This window comes from Triturus cristatus, chromosome 2_2 (genome assembly GCF_964204655.1).
Source record: "Triturus cristatus chromosome 2_2, aTriCri1.1, whole genome shotgun sequence".
NCBI classification, from domain to species: Eukaryota; Metazoa; Chordata; class Amphibia; order Caudata; family Salamandridae; genus Triturus; species Triturus cristatus.
The window spans coordinates 92,529,596-92,550,230 of record NC_140582.1 but is presented as its reverse complement, the minus strand read 5'-3'; the positions used below and the strand labels follow the sequence as shown (position 1 = coordinate 92,550,230).

The following is a 20,635-nucleotide window of genomic DNA, read 5'->3' as shown; positions in this document are numbered from 1 at the left end:
CTCCTCCACTGTGATGCCCAGGTAAGAAGATGGCGATGGGACGAGGGTCATGAAGAGCGCATTGCACTTTATGCCGATGATGTCCTTCTCTTTCTGGCGGATCCGGCGCTGAGTGGACGCCATTGTCTCCAAATCTTCCAGCTTTTTGGGGAAGTGTCGGGCCATCACATCAACCCAGCCAAATCGGTCTTGGTGCCCCTAGGTCCGACTCGGGACTGTGTGGCCTGGCAGACTGATATCCCTGTGCCCCACCTCAGCTTCAAGTATCTGGGTATATGGGTGGCACTTCACCCCGAATTGGCATGGACTCTTAATTTCAGACCGTTGATGCAGAAAACTAAAAAGGACTTCAACAAATGACACTCTCTCCCGCTGAACATGGTGGGTCAAATTTCCCTTTACAAGATGATGGTGTTGCCAAGGTTCCTTTACGTATTTCAGAACCTTCTTATAGCCTTGCCTCGACATTGGTTCCAGGGACTGGACTCGGTGGCGTCATCGTTCCTCTGGCATAAGTCCAGGCCTGCCTTGCCCTGAGCAATTGTCAGCGTGCCACATGCGATGGCGTGTTGGGTATGGCAAACCTTTACCGTTACTATGTATCCTCCCAACTTTTGGTGGTTAACTATTGGCTTAGTGGGGTTAGTCCGATCCTGCTTACCAACTGTAATTGCCATCTTAAGGATTTCTGTGGATTTTGCCAAGCTGTACGGATCCCCAGTCCCTGCTGCTCTCCCCGCAGTGACCCAGGTGGTCTTTCTTGCTAGGAGGGCCGCCTTCAGATTCACCAATTGGGAAACCAAGCTTACACTCCAGACCCCCCAGTGGCACGGCACATGCCTCCACCAAGTGGCGGTGCTGGAGGGCTTTAGGAGGTGGGACCTTATTGGCATAACACAGCTGGGTGGCGTATGGTCAGGAACACACATGCGCTCCTTCCGGGAACTTCAAGACACACATGTATTCACCTCTTCAAAATTCTACAAATACTTGCAGCTGTGACACGCACTTTACAATCACATGTCACAAAATGCCTCTCCTCCTGAATTTAGTCCTCTGGATGCGAAACTGCTAATAGGCACATTAGGGAGGGAGGCATCTCCAAGATACATCATACCCTTGTCGTTAATGCCCATCATACACTAGACCACCTTAGATCCCGCTGGGACGGATGGTTGGGTAACGTGGATGAAGTCAACTGTTAAGATGCCATAATGGCTCCTAGAGTTATCACAATATCGCCCAGGCTCCGTCTGATTCAGACCTACTATCTTTATTGCGCTTACCTCAATCCTGACAGATTACACCGGGCGGACCTACTTCCTGATCTCACCTGTTCCTGCTGCTTCCATGCTCCTTTTGACTTTTACCACATGGTGTGGTTGTGTCCTGTAATTCAGAGTTACGGCACAGGTATAACGCGGGAACTACCTGATGTGTTGGGTTGGGAGGTGCCACTTTCACCTTTGCTGTTGCTGCTTGGGGTCCTGGAGGGATCTGCGGGCTCGAGGGCAGACTTGGCGTTCTTGGGAATGGCCACAGTGGTGGCAAAGCGAGACATAGGAGCTCGATGGAAGGCTTTTCCCCCCCAGATAAGGCAATGGCAAGGGTATATGGACTGGTGTGCATGACAAGAGAGGCCTGTGTGCGAAGCTAGGAGTTGTCTAACAAAGCATGGGCGCATCTGGGGGAAGTGGTTGGGGCAACTGGTATGAAGTTTGTATATCATTCTACTGCTTGTTTGTGTCTTTTATGTAGACACTTGCCCAATGGTGCCTTGTACTTTTGTCTTATGGCATAATTAATATGTACTTTCCTGTGTCTCCTGAGTGCGTTTCCACTCAGCAAAATTCATTAAAATTGGTTATCGGGGGCGTGGCCAGGCAAGATGGCTGGGTGGACGTGATCCAAACCAGCTCCGGAGCCCCGTATCTGTGGGACATATCTACGGGACTGCTCAATAGCCAGTTTTCGCCTGAAATGGTCCGGAAAGTGGAATGATTGCACCGGGAGCCCAGGAACCAAATTCGATTCACACAAGGCACAGATTTTCGTGGGATCCTGCAGTGCAACGGAGCAGAGCGAGTGCGCAAAATAGCGCTGATGGCCTTGGCCACTCGGGGACGGAGGAGCGGGTGTCAGGACTGCTAAACCACACTACCGAAAAAGACTAAATATAAGCACTGTAGTGTTAAAATCTAGGAGTAAGATCAAGAAGGTACAAGGGAAGTACAATACATTGGCAAGTATCGTTCCTAAAATGGCCGCCAAGAGTCGACCGCTGGGGCAACAAGTTAGCGCTCTATCTCTCAAGGGGAATCACCATGATCCAGGTGCAGTGGCCATTCTGTGGCGCACTTCACCTGATTTCGTAGAAGAGAAGGACGTCTAGAAGAGAAGCGTTGCGAAGTTTAGTCAGGGAAAAACTTCGTCGCGCTTCAATTTAGCTACGGCGGTGGAGTACGAGTTCGGAGAATACCTGAGAAGGAAGAAGTAAGATTGTTCCAAATATTGAGTTCCTGAGCTTGCGCGTCTTATGAGGATGTTTCATATCTAATTCATGCGCATTAGGTTAAAACAAGTACCGAGCGTGCGCCAGTAATAAACGCTGCTGTTCTCTGAAGAGAGTTTAGAATCAGCACAAGTCCTGTGAGAGATAATGGGCATACAAGTCCAGTGTGAGATAACGGGCATAATTAAAGTTTTACAAAAGAAAAAGACTTAGTTAAAAAATCCTAGTTTCCTGCAAGTTGTTTCGGAGGAATCAACTTCCGACTTGTATATAGTTTAATAAGGCAGCAGAATTTGCGTAGCTTATTATTTTAAGAGGCATTTAAGGAGAGCAAGGTTAATATCAACCAAATAAATACTTACCAGTTACCAGACCCCAGTTACTCTTCAGCTGTAGCAAGGAATAGGTGAGGAGTCTGCAAAAGAAAAAGATACATGTTAGAATAAATAGGGAAGAGTTGAGAAAATAATTAATAATTACATTATTTTTTGTTACAGCACACAGAAGCCACGAAAAACTACCAATACAAGAGAGGCATAGGTCACACCAAGACGGGGTAGGTGAGCAAGGGAGTGGATTCATTAGATGTTTCAGGAGGAATAGAAATGTTAATGTATGTAATTTCCTTACAGTAAAAACACATTCCCGTGCTAGCCAGAAGAAGGTGAGAAGAAGGAACGTCTGAAGCTGAAGAAAGAATCAGATGCGGTGCGACTGTCTCTTCTCTGTCCCATCCCCTTTCCCCCCTGGGGTTTCGTTGGCATACATGCTAATATATGCGTGTAGCTGAGAAATCTTAGAGAGGCATTGGGAACTTGCGACATTCTGCTCCTGTGCATTGGGAAGAGCACTTGTTCTGACAGAGTGAAGTGCCCACGTTAAATTAGCACCTGAGCAGAATGGCAGAAGGTTTGGATTTAAAGAAACTAGGAGAAATCTTAGAAGGAATTCAAAGTGAATTAAACTCAGTCAGGGAAGAGAATAGGGAGCTTAAAAAAGAAACTACTGAGTTGACCTTAAAAGTGAGTAGTTTAGTATCCAGTCCCAGTTTTAAATATTCGGCCTCTTCAGAAGGGAATCTTAGTGATGCATCTGTTTCCCAGAAGGCTCAAGTGTTCCTGACACAATGTACATTGCATTTTATGTGTCGTCCGGCTGTATTCCCCGATGCGCAATCTCGAGTGGCATTTATTCTGTCATATTTAAGTGGAGACGCTGCGTCTTGGTCTATGCCTTTGGTGACCAGAAATGATCCTATCTTATATGATTTAGATGAACTCAAAAAATTATTTCTTCGAATATTTGACAGACGAAGGGTCTCACAAGCAACAGACAATGAGTTATTGGAAATCAAACAGGGCAGTCGTGATTTGATTGCCTATTTTGCCCAGTTTAATAAGTTGGTGGTGGAAACGGAATGGCTGGAGAACAAACGAGCTGCAGTGTTCTATCGAGGCTTAAAAGACGAATTAAAAGATGCTTTGGCACAAGTGCCCAATAGACCCACGGAGATCTCAGCATTAATTGATCTAGTTTTAGAAATTGACTTTCGTCAAAGTGAAAGAAGAGGAGAGAGAAAGAGAGATTATCGTCCCAGTGTGCCTAGGTTTGATCGAGCCAGGATAGAAGGCAGCAAAGAATCAGACTCAGCTCGTGGAGGAGAACCCATGCAAATAGGAGCAATTCGGGTGCCCCTCTCTAAAGAAGAAAAAGAGAGACGAAGAGTAAACAAGCAATGTCTCTATTGTGGAGGCAGTGGGCATTTTATTCGGAATTGTCCAAAGAAACCCAAGCAAACATCGTCGGAAAACGGCTCGCACCACTAGTAAATGGAGTTGGACTGGTGGTTGCAGACTCTAAGACAGCTCCAGGTGCTCATACCTAGGTGAATACTTTGCAATCTGCTTCTCCACATTTGGTTTGATGATGACATTACGGTTCAGAGAGAAGACACTGAAACAGGTAACTGTTATGATCGATTCAGGAGCTACGGGCAATTTTTGTAATTTAAAGTTTGCTGATAAGATTGGTCTGTGGGCAATCAAGAAGGAAAAAAGTGAAGGAGTCCGAGCTGTCGATGGAACCAATCTCTCATCGGGACCCATTGTGAGTCACACAGAACCAGTGGAATTGGAATCAGATGATGGACACCTTGAAACATTGCAATTCAACTTAATAGATGCTCCGCAATTCCAATTGATACTAGGACTACCATGGCTCACAGAACATAATCCTACAATCGATTGGGAAGCTCGATCAATAACTTTGGATTCAAAGTACTGTAAGGAGAATTGTCGTAGAGAATGTAAGAGGGACCATGTGAACACACCAGCATTTCATTTAAGTGAAAAAGAGACTACGATTTGTGTGATAGATACTACAAAACTACCCGAGCAGTATACTGAATTCCAAGACGTCTTTAATGAGGTGGAGGCTGAAAGGCTTCCTCCTCATAGAGAATATGATTGTAAAATAGATTTGGAACCAGGATCCAATCTCCCATGCAGCAGAATGGATGCTTTGACAGAGCGGGAAGATGAACATCTGAAGGAATATATGCAAAAGTATCTAGAAAATGGATTCATTAGACCGTCCCAATCCCCTGTCTCTTCACCACTTTTTTTTATTCCAAAGAAGAGTGGAGAGTTGAGGACTTGCATAGATTATAGGGCAATCAACCGGATAACCATTAAGAATCGCTATCCTTTGTCCTTAATATCTCTGCTATTAGATCAGGTGAAAGAAGCAAGAGTCTACACCAAATTGGATTTGAGAGGGGCTTACCATCTCATCAGAATTCGAGAAGGAGATGAATGGAAAACGGCCTTTAGAACCAAGCATGGGCTCTTCGAATATCAAGTAATGCCATATGGTTTATGTAATGCCCCAGCCGCCTTTCAACATTTTATCAACGATGTGTTGAAGGAGTTCATTGATCGGAATGCAATAGTATATATTGACGACATTTTAATTTATTCCGACACTGTAGAAGAACATGAAGAACATGTTAAGAAGGTGTTGCAGAAATTGCGAGAAAACAATCTGTTTGTTAAGTTAGAGAAATATGCGTTTAATGTCTCTACAATGGAGTTTTTGGGGTTTGTGCTCGCACCCAGCGGAATAACCATGGATGAAAATAAAATCAAAGCAGTGGTTGAATGGGAATCTCCTAAGTCTGTGAAGGAAATTCAAAGTTTCATAGGATTCGCTAATTTCTATGGGCGATTCATTCAAGACTTCTCCAAAAAGTTGATTCCTTTAACTAGATTACTGAAGAAGGGTGTTCAATTTGAATGGACAAAAGAAGCAGAAGAGGCATTCACTCAGTTAAAAAAAGATTTCACTACAGCGCCAATATTACTTCATCCAGATCCATCAGAGCCCTTCTTTGTGGAAACTGACGCTTCCAACTTAGCGTTGGGAGGTGTGTTGTCTCAAAGACATTAGACTACAGGGCAACTGCACCCAGTGGCATTCCATTCTAGGAAATAGACAGCGGCAGAAGTCAACTATACGATAACGGAAAAGGAGTTATTGGCCATCAAAGATGCATTTAAAGAATGGAGACACTATTTGATGGGTGCTAGACATGTAGTCACCGTTTATACTGATCATAGAAATTTAAAATTCTTGAAGTCAGCCAGAGCATTAACACCTAGACAATTACGTTGGTCTTTGTACTTTGCTGACTATGACTTCGTCATTACTTATCGACCAGGGTCACAAAATGGTAAGGCAGATGCCTTGTCCAGATTGGATGCAGATGGAATTTTGGAAGAGGTCAAGAGTCAGATGATCATACCAGCAGAAAAGGTGATTGGGGCGGATTTGCAAGAGTCACTGGAAGAAAGAGATCAGAATTCCATAACTTTGGAAGAAATTAAGGATTGGGTGAAAGAAGATTCGAGACGAGAAATTCGAGAAGGGTTACCGTACCACAATGGAGCTCTCTATTTACCTACGTCAGAAATGCAACAAAAAGCCTTAAAGGAAAGTCACGATAGCATTTTGGCTGGCCATAAAGGCATCAAAGACTGAAGAATTGGTGAGACGACGCTTTTGGTGGCCAGGCATGATTAAAGATGTGCGTCAATATGTTGCCACATGTGAGATCTGTGCAAGGGGAAAACCAGAGAGGCAAGCTCCCAAGGGATTATTGAAACCCTTACCTACCCCACCCTACCCATGGCATACAGTCACATTAGATCTAATAGTCGATTTACCATCGAGCCAAGGGTTTGATACTATCCTGGTATGTGTAGATGCTTTTACAAAGATGGCCCATTTTGTACCTTTAAAAGGGGTGCCCACAGCTAAAACCCTGGCATGTACTTTTAGTCAAAGTATAGTTCGAGCACATGGAATTCCCAAAATCATAATATCAGACAAGGGTTCTCAATTCTTGTCCCATTTTTGGAAGGCCTTTACTAAAAGATTGAACATAGAAACTAGATACATGACAAGTTATCATCCCGAGACTGATGGCCAAACAGAGTGAACCAATCAAGAATTATAACAGTACCTTAGATTGTGTTTATTAGACCAAGATGGAGATTGGCCAGATTACCTGTGGGCAGCGGAGTTTGCGCATAACAATGCGAAACACGTTTCCACTGGTTATTCCCCCTTTTATTTAAACACAGGAAGGCATCCTCACCAATCATTAAGTTTTCAGGAGGTGGATGTTCCAGCAGTAACTGATCTTGTAGAACACATGGCACGAGTGCATAGTTTAGCCACAGAAAATTTAAACAAAGCTAAAGAAAGTTACAAACATTATGCAGACAAGAAGCGAAGAAAAGAACCAGAATTACATGTAGGATATAAGGTTTGGTTGAACACACAAAATCTTAGACTTAAAGGAGTTAGGAAACTTCAGCCGAGATTTGTAGGCCCCTACCTGATTGAGAAAAAATTAAGTGCATTAAACTTTCAGTTGAGGTTACCTAAGGGGTTACGTGTTCATCCAGTATTTCATGTCTCTTTGTTAAAGAAGGTGTAAAAATTTTTACGAATAAGCAAGTCCCCAAAATCAATCCAAACTGAGAAAGGAGAAGAGTTTGAGGTACAATAGGTTTTGGATTCAAGGATACGGAAGGGACGATTGTACTATTTATTGGATTGGAAGGGTTATGAACCTGAGGAAAGATCTTGGGAATTGTCTTCAGAAGTTCATGCCCCTCGATTGATCAGAGAGTTTCATAGAAGATTCAAAAACAAACCTAAGCAGGGAGGAAGTACTTTGAGGGAGGGTACTGTCAGGACTGCTAAACCACACTACCGAAAAAGACTAAATATAAGCACTGTAGTGTTAAAATCTAGGAGTAAGATCAAGAAGGTTCAAGGGCAGTTCAAATCATTGGCAATTTTCGTTCCTAAAATGGCCGCCAAGAGTCGACCGCTGGGGCAACAAGTTAGCCCTCTAGCTCTCAAGGGGAATCACCATGATCCAGGTGCAGTGCCCATTCTGTGGTGCACTTCACCTGATTTCGTAGGAGAGAAGGACGTCTAGAAGAGAAGCGTCGCAAAGTTTAGTCAGGGAAAAACTTTGTCGCGCTTCAAATTAGCTACTGCGGTGGAGTACGAGTTCGGAGAATACCTGAGAAGGAAGCAGTAAGATTGTTCCAAATATTGAGTTCCTGAGCTTGCGCATCTTATGAGGAAGTTTCGTATCTAATTCATGCGCATTAGGTTAAAACTAGTACCGAGCATGCGCCAGTAATAAACGCTGCTGTTCTCTGAAGAGAGTTTAGAGTCAGCACCAGTCCTGTGAGAGATAACGGGCATACAAGTCCAGTGAGAGATAACAGGCATAATTTAAGTTTTACAAAAGGAAAAGACTTACTTAAAAAATCCTAGTTTCCTGCAAGTTGTTTCGGAGGAATCAACTTCCGACTTGTATATAGTTTAATAAGACAGCAGAATTTGCGTAGCTTATTATTTTAAAAGGCATTTAAGGAGAGCAAGGTTAATATCAACCAAATAAATACTTACCAGATACCAGACCCCAGTTACGCTTCAGCTGTAGCAAGGAATAAGTTCAACCGCACCGTAGCTGGTGGGAACAGACTCCAAGCAGGGGTGTAGCCTGAGGGACGTGCCTGACCCCAAGAGGGCGCCCAGACCGGGGGCACACCAGAGGCACAAAACGAAGCCAAAATGGGCAATTTGCGGGGGTTAGGAAGATTGGAATGTAAGGTGGCGCACCCATCTTGTAGAAAGCAGCTAAGCAGCGCTCCAGTGCCCCTAGGGACACATTACATGCCTGACCCTAAGATGGCCGCCAAATGTTGAACTGAGAGAGACCTATTGCTGAACTTGCAGCTCACTGATAGAAGTCCACAGAACAGCAGTAGCCAACACAAGGGCTGGACACTTGGATGGGGGGGTTGGCCGTCCACGAGTAGAAGGCCTACAACGCTTCCCCAATGCCACCGAAAAAGGCGGTGAACAAGGTCTCTAACTTTTTTGCGCCGACGGAGAAGATGCAAAACCATGACGAAGGGGGACAATCAAGCATGATGGCGCTTACCAGAGAGGATCCAGTGGCCTCACTCAGAGAATTCAAATCTGAGCTCTGCACAGAGATTAAGCAAGATATACAGGCTTCCATGATCCTGCTAAAAACCGACCTCACCGAACGCATGACTGCGCTCCAGCAAGATGTGGATTCCGTATGCACTAGAGTCCTGGAGATAGGGGGCCAGACACAAGAGTTGGACAATCGCACATTGAAGCTACGCTAAGGAGAACAGGAACTCCAGACACAACTTCAATAGGTGCTCTTGAAGGCAGAAGATTTAGAAAACAGGTATTTATTCTAACATGTATCTTTTTCTTTTGCAGACTCCTCACCTATTCCTTGCTACAGCTGAAGAGTAACTGGGGTCTGGTATCTGGTAAGTATTTATTTGGTTGATATTAACCTTGCTCTCCTTAAATGCCTTTTAAAATAATAAGCTACGCAAATTCTGCTGTCTTATTAAACTATATACAAGTCGGAAGTTGATTCCTCCGAAACAACTTGCAGGAAACTAGGATTTTTTAAGTAAGTCTTTTCCTTTTGTAAAACTTAAATTATGCCTGTTATCTCTCACTGGACTTGTATGCCCGTTATCTCTCACAGGACTGGTGCTGACTCTAAACTCTCTTCAGAGAACAGCAGCGTTTATTACTGGCGCATGCTCGGTACTAGTTTTAACCTAATGCGCATAAATTAGATACGAAACTTCCTCATAAGATGCGCAAGCTCAGGAACACAATATTTGGAACAATCTTACTGCTTCCTTCTCAGGTATTCTCCCAACTCGTACTCCACCGCAGTAGCTAATTTGAAGCGCGACAAAGTTTTTCCCTGACTAAACTTCGCGACGCTTCTCTTCTAGACGTCCTTCTCTCCTACGAAATCAGGTGAAGTGCACCACAGAATGGGCACTGCACCTGGAATAGAATAAGGGACCTAGGAGAAGGACCGGAGGGGCTGGACCTTGAAGCCTTCTTTGAGGGGCTTTTTGCTGAGATTTTGAGGCCGTGCCAGATGGAGATTAAGATTGATAGGGCATATCGCATGGGGAATCAGCAGTCGGGTGAACGGCGCTGTACATGCGACGTCCTTGTCAAGTTGCACTCTTTTAAAACAATAGAAATGATCCTACAAGCCGCGAGAAAGAAAGAAGAACCTCTTTCCAAGGTTACAAGTGTCTGATGTTCCAGGATCTGGCCCCCTCTACATTAGTGCGCAGACAACAATTCAGACCGATAACATCCAAGCTTCGAGAGGACAACATGAGGTACAAATGGACATTCCCCTTTGGTCTGGCCTTCAAATTTAACAATAAATCTCACCACATATCCGACCCGGAGGAAGGACTTTGCATCCTGGGTCGCCCAAACCCCGAGGTTGAGGGCGGCCAGGGGATCGTGAACGGGCCAGGCGCGACAAAAGGAACGACCTCTCAATGGCGCACGATCTCCAAAGGCAAGCCCAGCCAAAAATGAAGATAACGCTACCGCGAGTGCTACACCCTTATAACAGGGCAACAATACCTCTGGACATGCAATAATATGGGCGAAATGGTGGCCAAGCCTAGTCTGCACGACATTCACAATCGTCTTCCCATAATGGACCATAGTCTAAAATAGACTCTTACTTGGTTATCTATGCACGAAGCAACCGACAGTCGAGGCTGCGGGCACTGTCTGAGTCGCCCGTTACTATGATCTCAGCCTCCAAGATTTGACCCGCTGGGGACCCGTGGGGTACTCAGCATAAGTTTGGGTTATTTGTTCACTTTGGTTTAGGGTGGAAGTCGTGGTGGACACAAGGGACAGTCGGACAAATCATGCGGGATGGGGCTACAAGGGATCTCTCCGATGCCAGCTTGGACAGTTTTTGATCAGGACGGGAGAGGTTTGGGGGTGGTTGTGGGCTGCGAAGGGGGTGCATGGGAGGAGGAGGGAGTGGATGCTAACGAGATGGTATCAATAGCCTCATGGAATGTAAAAGATCTGAACTCGCCTCTCAAACGGCAAAAAATATGGAAATACCTGACAGACCACTAGTTTGAGGTGGTAGCTTTGCAGGAAACGCGCTACAAAAAAACGAGGAGCTGCGACTTCACCACAAAAGCTACCCCTTAGTTTATAGATCATCAGCTAGCTCAAAACAGAAGTCGCACTGTTGTTTTGCAGCTCTGCAAAATTCCAAGCTGAAGCCATGAAGGCAGACAGAGCAGGCAGAGTGATCATGGTAAAGGGGAAATTGAGAGGCAGGCAATGCATATTCATCTCAGCTTACGCACCCAACACAGGACAGCCAGCGTTCATGACCTCCCTATTAGACCTGATAGGTGGGTTCGCAGAAGGCCCACCGGTTCTTTTGGGTGACTTTAACCTAACCTGGCATGCTGAGATGGATAGCACTCATCCCCATAGGGCGGCCACAAGCAATTTTCCCAAAGAGATCAAACTGAAAATACAAGCCTTAGGTCTGAGGGACGTGTGGCGGACGTTACACCCAACCATCAAAGATTAAACCTTCTTCTCACAAATTCATTTAACATACTCTAAGTTGGACCACATATTTATAAGTCAATCCCTATTGGGTTCTCTCCAAGTAGCGAAGATACTTCCACTCACTATTTCAGATCATGGTTTAGTGACAATCAGCCTGTCTTGGGGATGCAACGTGGAAGGCACACATAGATGGTTTTTCCCGATTTCGGTAACCAGGGACAGGGTACTCCAAGATGAACTGAGAATAACAATTACTGAATATTTTGAGTTAAACCAACCCCAGGCCACATCACCCCAAAACAACTGGGACGCATTTAAGCGGTCCTCAGAGGCAAATGTATTGAATTAAATTCTTCACTGAATGTGCGGGGGGCTAAGGAAAGGGTGGACCTGGAGGCCGAACTGGAGAGAGTAGAGAGTAGAGAGAGACCATAAGAAGACGCCCTCACGGACGTTGCAATGACAGCTCAGTGCATTGAAAGGAAAATCAAGGCGATTTATACAAATAAGGCAGAATACACTCCATTACGGCTCCGTCAGATATCCTATGCCCAGGGAGGCAAGGTGGGGACTCATCTAGCCAGACAGCTACGCAAAAAGAGGGAACTAGAATATATAGGGGCATATGTGATGGGGTAAGAGCTGGATGTGTTGGGGGCAGCTGTTGCCTCTATTGGCAGAGCTGTTTCTTGGTAGAGGATATCCAGATCTATTAATAATTCATCTTGGTGAAAAATGACTTGGTTCAGCTATTGGGCCTCAATGTTGAAAATCATGAAGGAGGACTTGGTAAGGCTGAAGAGCATTTGGGCTTGCACTGCATTTGTGTCCAGAAGAGTTTGGTATGGTGCCTTTTTAAACACAATTCCATAGATAAAGTGAGGCACAAGTTGAACAGGGCCATTAGAGTGTTTTGTTCGAATTCAGATATAAAGGTGTTATCCCATAGAAATATTAGGAAAAATGATGTTACTTTATATCATGCAGATTGTGTGCTTCTGTCATTGTTCGGTAATGCATATTATTTGATGGAGTTATGCGAGTTGCTTGCATGTTGTGGTGCAAAAAGGTATGGTTTTGAATATTCAGAACATTTCAATTATGAGGTTTCAGGTGTTTGAAGGGGTTGGGGTGCTGGAAAACACAGAGTGAGTTGGGGTGCAGGGTTTTACTGGTTGACGGTAGTTGAGGGGATGGTGAGCCGCAAGCAGGCTTAGTCACCCCTCAAAGAGGGGAGCTCAGCTCAGGGCCTGGGGTACAAGTATGCAAGAGTTTGAACAGGTTAGGCTGAGGATAGCATTAAGAGTTTGGTGTCCTGATTGGGTGATGAGGCTGAGAGATCAGAGAGGGAAAATATAAGTGTAGTGTCTGAGTGATTGCTTGGGAATTATTTGGGCATTTTGCAGGAGTTTTAAGAGGAGGGAGATGGCCAGGTTGTTCACTCTGTATTAGTAAGACTTGAATATATTTTTTGTATCTAATATGGAATTAACTGCCGACCTAATACGTGTGGCCTTTCCCACAGTATGGAGGTCTGGTGTATTTGTGGAATCATGCCCACTGGGATCCATAGAAATATGCACATGGAACCCGCCCTCCTGATTAGGCCCTCGTTTCAGCATGCACTCAGCCATTTACATTTTTTGAAGAATCTTGCAGTAGGTCATGAGGCCCAGTGGTTAGGTTATTTGCTTCACCCTGGTCAGTGCCAGGGAGTATGGTGTGGCTGACATGCTTACAGAGAAATTATGCTTGTGTGGTGGCTAACAACGAAAAAGTAACTTTTTTGTCAATATCAAACTTTTTTCAGTTTATGTCTGTGTGAGGAGCAAGATGTACTGCTCTAAGCTTGCATTTTTCAAATAAATGATTGCGATAATTCATAACTGAATTTCAGCTACAAACATTTCCTGGCTATAAGGCAGGGGCCCCTGGAACTCATGAGGGAATTCGCCGTGTGCCTGGCTTAGCTGAGTACTGGACTACAGAACTCCTGAAGCCAACACTTCTCACTTGCAGAGCCCCCACACATCAGGACCGCAACACCGGAGGTTGCCTGGTGGCATCGGCTGGAAAAGTGAACCCGATACGCGATCCGGACAATGCAGGTGAGGAATGGTGCAACCCCTGGCAGCACAGAAGAAAGGCTGCAGAAGCCCTTAACCCATTCCCCGCGGCCACGAGTGGTCAAAGAGGGATTTGGTCCTGCGCCTGGGGCCCGAGGAGAGGAGTTACGGGTAGGCCGGCTGTGATGGTGGAGAAGGGAAGGCTATGGGTGACTGGGCCCTACCGGCCAGACCCGTATCCGAGGGCTGGCGCTACAAAAAGCTAATACTGCACTTGGCCTGTAATGGCGGGGTCCGAGTGCGAGGCGGATTGTAACTGGTGTCTTGCTCGGTTGCATTGCGAAGCGCTGAGACGCGGTCCTCCTGTAGGCAGTTTCCGCCGACCTGAGTGAGCTAGGCCTAACACTCAAGGCACCAAAGCCGGAGTGAACACATCGTAAACCCTGCCTTCTTCCCTCCCTGCTCCCAGGATGAATGTTGCTTCTCTACTGGGGATGGGGGCCCTCTACATTGCAATTTCCTCTGTTGCAGAGACCAGGCGCTAAATGGCCTGATAACCTGCAGGCCCATGCACGGAAAGGAGAAGAGGCCCAATAAACGGACGTGCCGAGCTTGTGGGGGTCGATGAGTGCTCTTCCACAGGAGGCAACCTGGGTCCGCCGCCGACTGGAGAGTGCATGGTCATGAGGTGCTTCCTGGAGGGCTATGTTTATTCCTGAGTGGCAACAGCGACCTTCCAGACCTGAAATGTAAAGACTGCCTCCAAGAGATTTGACAAGGTGAGAGCACATTGCAAGGCTCTAAGCACTCTCCTAGAAATAACGCGCTCGCGCCGAGGGGAGCTGGTCCAGGTGCAGTTGCAAGGAGACCTTATTAACACACCTTGCGCTGAACAAGAAAAGTGAGGGGGCCCCTCGGCGTGTGTGCCCCCTTAGGCGGATTCCTCCACACAACTGTATTCCTGGAATCTGGCTTGGCCCCTTCCCTTGCACAAAGCTGTTTTCAGGGAGGACTGTCAGAGTGGAAGTACTGCTGGCCCCCCCCCCCCTTCTCACCATAGAGGACCCCTACGTACTGTGGGGATAAGACTGGCAGAGACGGAAACACAATGCTAGATGGGCCGTACGAAAAGGAAGCCAACCAACCAGATACTCTCAGGGGGAACGCTAACTAGAGGAACAGATGACTCCCCTCCTTTGACTACAGAAGATATTGTGGAACACCTTCCGCCCGACAAGTTAAATATTATCCTTAAGGAAATCAGGGAGTCCCAAGCGGTGCTGGAACTACAACTGCGGGCTCTTAACACTGATGATAGGCTTTCTCAAGAAATTAGAAGAAAAGGTTAATATCGATACAAAACTCTCTCATGTGGCCCTATGGCAAAAAGAACATATGGAGGTTGTTGCTCGACTTCAGAATCGGATTGCGGAGCTGCAGGGACGGTTTGAAGACGCTGAAGGGGCTTCACAAAGGAACAATGTGAAGATAATTGGTCTACCTGAAACTTGTGAAAGCAATAGCCCCACCCAATTTATAGAACACTGGTCACGAACCATGGTGGCTCCAGAAGGCCTCACTTAGATGTTTAGTGTAGAAAGAGCACACAGAGTTCCCACCAGGGATGGAATGCCAGGAGCACCGCCCTGAACAATCGTGACCCAGATCCTCAATTACAAAGACTGGGATACTCTTCTTTGAAGGACACGCTTAAAAGCTCCCATCCAACATGAGAATTCCAGAGTCACTCTAAACCTGGATTATACTATGTACGTCCAGCATCAGTGAGCCTCCTACCAAGGGGTCAAGAAACACCTTCAACAGCTCAATCTTAAGTACCCCTTCCTATTTCCTGCCCGCCTGAAAATCATTCATGAGCACACAAGTAACTTCTTTGATGACCCGAGGTGGCGTGGTCCTGGATTGAGGATACGTTCCCTGATATAACCATTCTGGATGAGCATAGATGCCCACCCACACACAATACACGGCGAAGGCATACTAAACAACGATGTATGGCACAAACTTGTTGAGACGGTGAGTTACTGCCCACCAAGGAACAGATACTGGAAGGCCGACCTGCGGCGCTTCAGACTGCATCCAACCTATGAGACAGGGAGGCACTACCTGAAGATGAAACACCATCGGACGGCACAACTCATACAGGCTCTGAAAACAGCCTGGCGCTATTACCAACCATAACCCCACAAACAGTTAATGAACTACTAGGCTGAAAAAGACACTAGGCTGTTCCCTGTGCTAAGGTCTAAATGGAAGCTAACACCAAGACCACTTATTTTCCTTAAACATTAATATACGGTGCATAATAGATGTGGCTGTGGTACTAGTTGGGTTCCCTTAATGCTCCATGGACCATTACATGTAGTATGATTAGACTTTTACCTGTATACTAAGATGACATCAGGGGCAGGTTACCTAATATACAATACTCTTATCCTGTGGGTGGGTTGGGTGGGTCCCGGGTCCAGATGGCCCTCAACATAGGATATGTCCTAAGGCCACACAAGATGATGCAGTTGGTCACTGCATCTCCTAAGACCCCACAGGCGAACGTACACAGCTCACTACAGTTAGCTAGTTACAATGTTTATGTTTGGTCGAACACAGTTTTCAAGTTGGACCGTATATTGGGGAATTTGATGTTGATTTTCTGGGGAAGCAAAATGGGTGTACCCTCACTACCTACTTTTACACAGGTGTCCCGATTACTAGCACATGTGTACGCTATTCACATTGTGTATGGTTCATATGACTACGATTCACCACTATAATTTCGCAACCTGGAACGTAGGAGAATGGGCTTAGTTCATAAATGCCATCAAATTTATGGCCAACTGTGCAGTTGCAAGTCCCAAATAGTGTTTCTGCAAGAGACACAGCTGACGTCCTCAGTGGCCCACAAGCTCTGAAAGAAATGGCGGGAGCAGATATTCCACACCTCATATTCTGCGTTTGCAAGGGGGGCTAGCAGTGTGGATCAAAGCGGGAGTTCCCTTTGAGGGACTAGACACATGAATTGATACAAATGGTAGGTACACATTAATCCGGGGCAAGCTGTATGGTACACCGGTAGTGCTGAGCAGCTTCTATGCTACAAATACTTAACAGGATGCCTTCTTGACTCAAGTCAGTGCAGCGACAGCTGATTGGACAATGTACCCATGGATACTCAGCAGTGACTACAAAGCTGTACTAGGCATACACCTGGACCGCTCGCACCCCCCATTGCCAGGTGTTGCGACAGTCCAACAGGTTAAGGGCCTCTCATCACGGGCTCAGGGTTGGTCACTGGCAGTTGCATGGCGCAGTAGAAATTTTCATTTTACTCATCAACGCTTGTACTATATACACGCATAGATCATATACTATGTTCCCCTACATTACTGACACAAGTCACTCACTACCTACCTGGGAAAGACGCTGTCTGACCATAATTCCTTAGAACTTACTATGTCCTGGGAATGTGTCCCGATTTGGGAACTAATTCCCCTTTTACTAGAAGATGGAGCCTGCCCATACGGCCACCACTATTGATTCATATTTCACACTCAAATACAGCCTCCTCACGCCTAATAGAGTGGGATGTCTTCAAGGTGGTGACAAGGGGGCCAGTGATGAGTTCAGTAGTTGGGGCACGACAAACTTTACTCTGTGACCTGAAGGGTGGATGAGAGCCTGTGCACTCTGGAATGGAACGCCAAAGCTAATGCGGAGCATTTCGCAGACCTGTGGGATGCACATGTCGAGTACGCAGAGCTGCTGGAGTGTCTTCGGGTGGTGGATTACCGCGCATATATTCAGAAGATACATACGGAGGCTTATAGAGCTGACTCCTTGCCAGCTCGTCTGATCAGAGACGTCCCCCTCACTGCCCATACTCGAAATTAATACTCCATTGCGTGCTCATTCGGATATTTAAAACGGAGTGAACAAGGCTTTCCAGGAATATTACGAACACTTATAAACAGCTCCCCAAGCAGCAGAATCACAGGCGATAAATGATTTCTTAGATGCTGTCCAATTGCAGCAGGTGACAGTGGCAGATGGTAGAACACTTGAGGCGCCAATGACTGCGACAGAGATTTGGTAGGCTATTAGGGACCTCCCCTGCAACAAAACCCAAGGATTGGATGGCCTACGAAGGGAGTTTTATGCTGCCTTTGCCACACAGTTGGTACTCATATACGCAGATCAATGTGGCTTCTTGTCCGGCAGGAATACATCACTGAACATACGGAGCCTTTACCAAGTAATGTGGGCAACTCCTGACAATCTCCCGAGAGCAGGTTGCCTCTCATTAGAACTGCCAAGTCTTTGACACTCTTAGCTGGGAGTATATGCTAGCGGCCCTTAAGCAAAATGGGTTCACCCAAGAGTATATTCACTGGATCAAACTATTGTATACCTCCCCAACTGCAAGGGCCCACTCAGGATCTCATGTCTCTGGCCCCTACACAATACAGCGTGGTACAAGACAGGGGTGCCCGCTATTCTCTATACTATCTGTGTTAGCCCTGGAGCCCATATGTTGCATCGAGAAGCGATGAACTTGGGGGTTCTGATTGGACACGCAACACATGCACTGCCTCTATGTGCTGATAATATGATACTGTATACCAGGGACCTTCACAGAAGTTTACCAACCTTGGCCCAGATCTTCTCGCAATTCCAGTCGATCAATCACGCACATTCTTGTTGAGGGAGGGATTCCAGCAGCTTTCGATCCCCTTTTAGGCGGCTGCGATGGCCATGGCCCCCAACACATTCAAGTACCTGGGTATCCAACTGTATGGAACTCAGCGGGACCTTCTGGACGGGAACCTACTTTACGGTTCCAAATTGCTTTCTGGAAATCGTTTCCCCTCTCGTTGGCGGATGTCTAGCTATAGCTAAAATGGTAATGCTCCTGCAAATCTTATATTTCTTCCCTAATGTTCCAGGGTCATCCCTACGACTATTTTTAAAATGCTGAATACTTTACTGGCCGACCTAATATGGGGTGCCGTCTGACATTGAGACTGTCTGACAAAGCTACAACTGCCGTCAGAGGTTGCGGGCATGGGCGCTCCTGATATCAGGGCTTACTGTATGGCAAGCCAGTTACAGGGGCTCTCTTGCTGGCTAGCGGGCTGTAACCTGCAAGAAATAGCATGCACTTCTAGTATGATTACACAGAAAATGCTGCATACACTGCTGTACCCGGGGGTACGCACCCCAGTTACGACCCCACTATTACTAATAGTGGCACTTGTATATTGGAGACTGGCTTTAAAATGCATGGCTCAACCTACACCAAACGCCCCCAACATTACACTTCTTGGACTTCCTACCCCCACTGGGTTACTAACGCATCACAGACAATCCAGGTGGGAACAAGCAGGAGTAAACACCATAGGCGCACTATTTGGGGATGGGTCCCTACTTAAACATGCCGATTTTATAAATGAACAGGGGATCACAGACACGTTGTTTCTCCAACATGCTAGCTCAGTATGCTATGTTAAACGGCATTGGGCTCCTGCCAGGACCGAACCGCCAACACATGAACTAGTACACTTGACATATCTAATGGACACTGGTAGACACCTAACATGGTGGTTATACTAGGGGCATATGGGCACATTCCCCCTTACCCTCACCCCTACTGTCATTACGGGCTAGATGGAACAGAGACCTGGGGAGGTTTATGTCATTTAAACAATGGTCCTCCCTGCTTGCCTACCCAAAAGGTGTCTCCTATAACTCCTGACTCAAATGTGTACAATATATGATAATTCAAAGGGCGTATCTCATCATTCCATACCATGTTCCCCCCAGTAGCAGCAAATTGTCCAAGATGTCTCGAACATGACGCTGAGCTACTGCACATGTTATGGACTTGTCTTGCCCTCTCCACATATTGGAGACAGATTGCGGCCACATTATCAGATGTGGTTGGGTGGGGAGCACATAGCACATGGCAGGGAGAGTTGTCCCTTGCCGAAGGGTTACATGGTGCAAGCAAAATTTGCAGACTTAGCGCTCATACCCGTGAAACACCTTATGATTAGACAATGGAAGTCAGCAGTCCAGCACACCTTACTTGTCTGGAGGGAGGCGATGGAGAGGTGGAGTCTCGTGGAAAGTGGGGCACTGCGCAGGGAGAAACACCATGGACTGAGGAAAAAGCTATTCTGGGACCTTCTATTGGAGTTTTTCAAATAGCTAGATACACTCACAACCTAATCAGACGCAACCGAACCACAGGGGGACACTTATGGGTCCATGTGCAGATCCTAGCCCCACACTGTACCAAAGCACAGACTATATATCGGTAAACTTATGCACTTACACTTAATACTGGCAATAAGTGAAGACTGGATAGCTCACCCTTTCTCTCTCCTTCTTTATTTTTCACTATAATATGTGCACACCACTCAAGTCGGCTTGCAGTGCTTACTCAATAAAATGCTCAAGTACTCTGTTGAAAACCACTTAGAAGTGAACATCAATAAAACAAAAACGTTTACAATAAACGGCAAAAGACGGACCCACTCTTGGTACTTGGAAAAAACTCCAATTGCGAACACCCCTGCCTACAAATACCTAGGCGTAACCATCGACAAGGGCGGTCAGTTCGCTAACCATCTTGAGGCTATCAAGAGGAAGGGGATGGCAATAGCAATAACACAGTTATAAGACAGTTAAAACAAAGCTCACAGGACCTATCCTCTCACCTCTTCTCTGGGTCGCCCAAGCCAAAATCCTACCCTCTGTCACCTATTGCTGCCAGGCACTGAGAGGCAGGGACAAAAAACAGTTGGACACCAACATGGCCAGGGCATATAGAGTTATGTTTACCCTTCCAACTTACGCCTCACCCTCACAGATACATTTGGAGTTTGGCCTAACTAAACAACCCTTGGCAAGGCAAGGATCTTACATAATGTGCTGGCACAAATTTAAGAACTCTCCACAGGACACATTGAACCATCAGCTCTGGCAAGAATTTTGTAACATGTCCAACTCACCAGCCAGAAAG

The 20,635-nt window shown here is 46.1% G+C and overlaps 1 protein-coding gene across 1 annotated transcript in view; it reads right to left on the bottom strand.

The window, feature by feature from the left end:
• LOC146861930 (uncharacterized) overlaps positions 1–20,635 on the bottom strand; it is a 437,430-nt gene that overhangs the window by 412,147 nt on the left and 4,648 nt on the right. Inside the window, exon 2 of the mRNA XM_085643212.1 lies at positions 2,875–2,927. The gene's annotated coding sequence lies outside the window, so the exon portion shown is untranslated. The remainder of the gene's footprint in view (positions 1–2,874; positions 2,928–20,635) is intronic.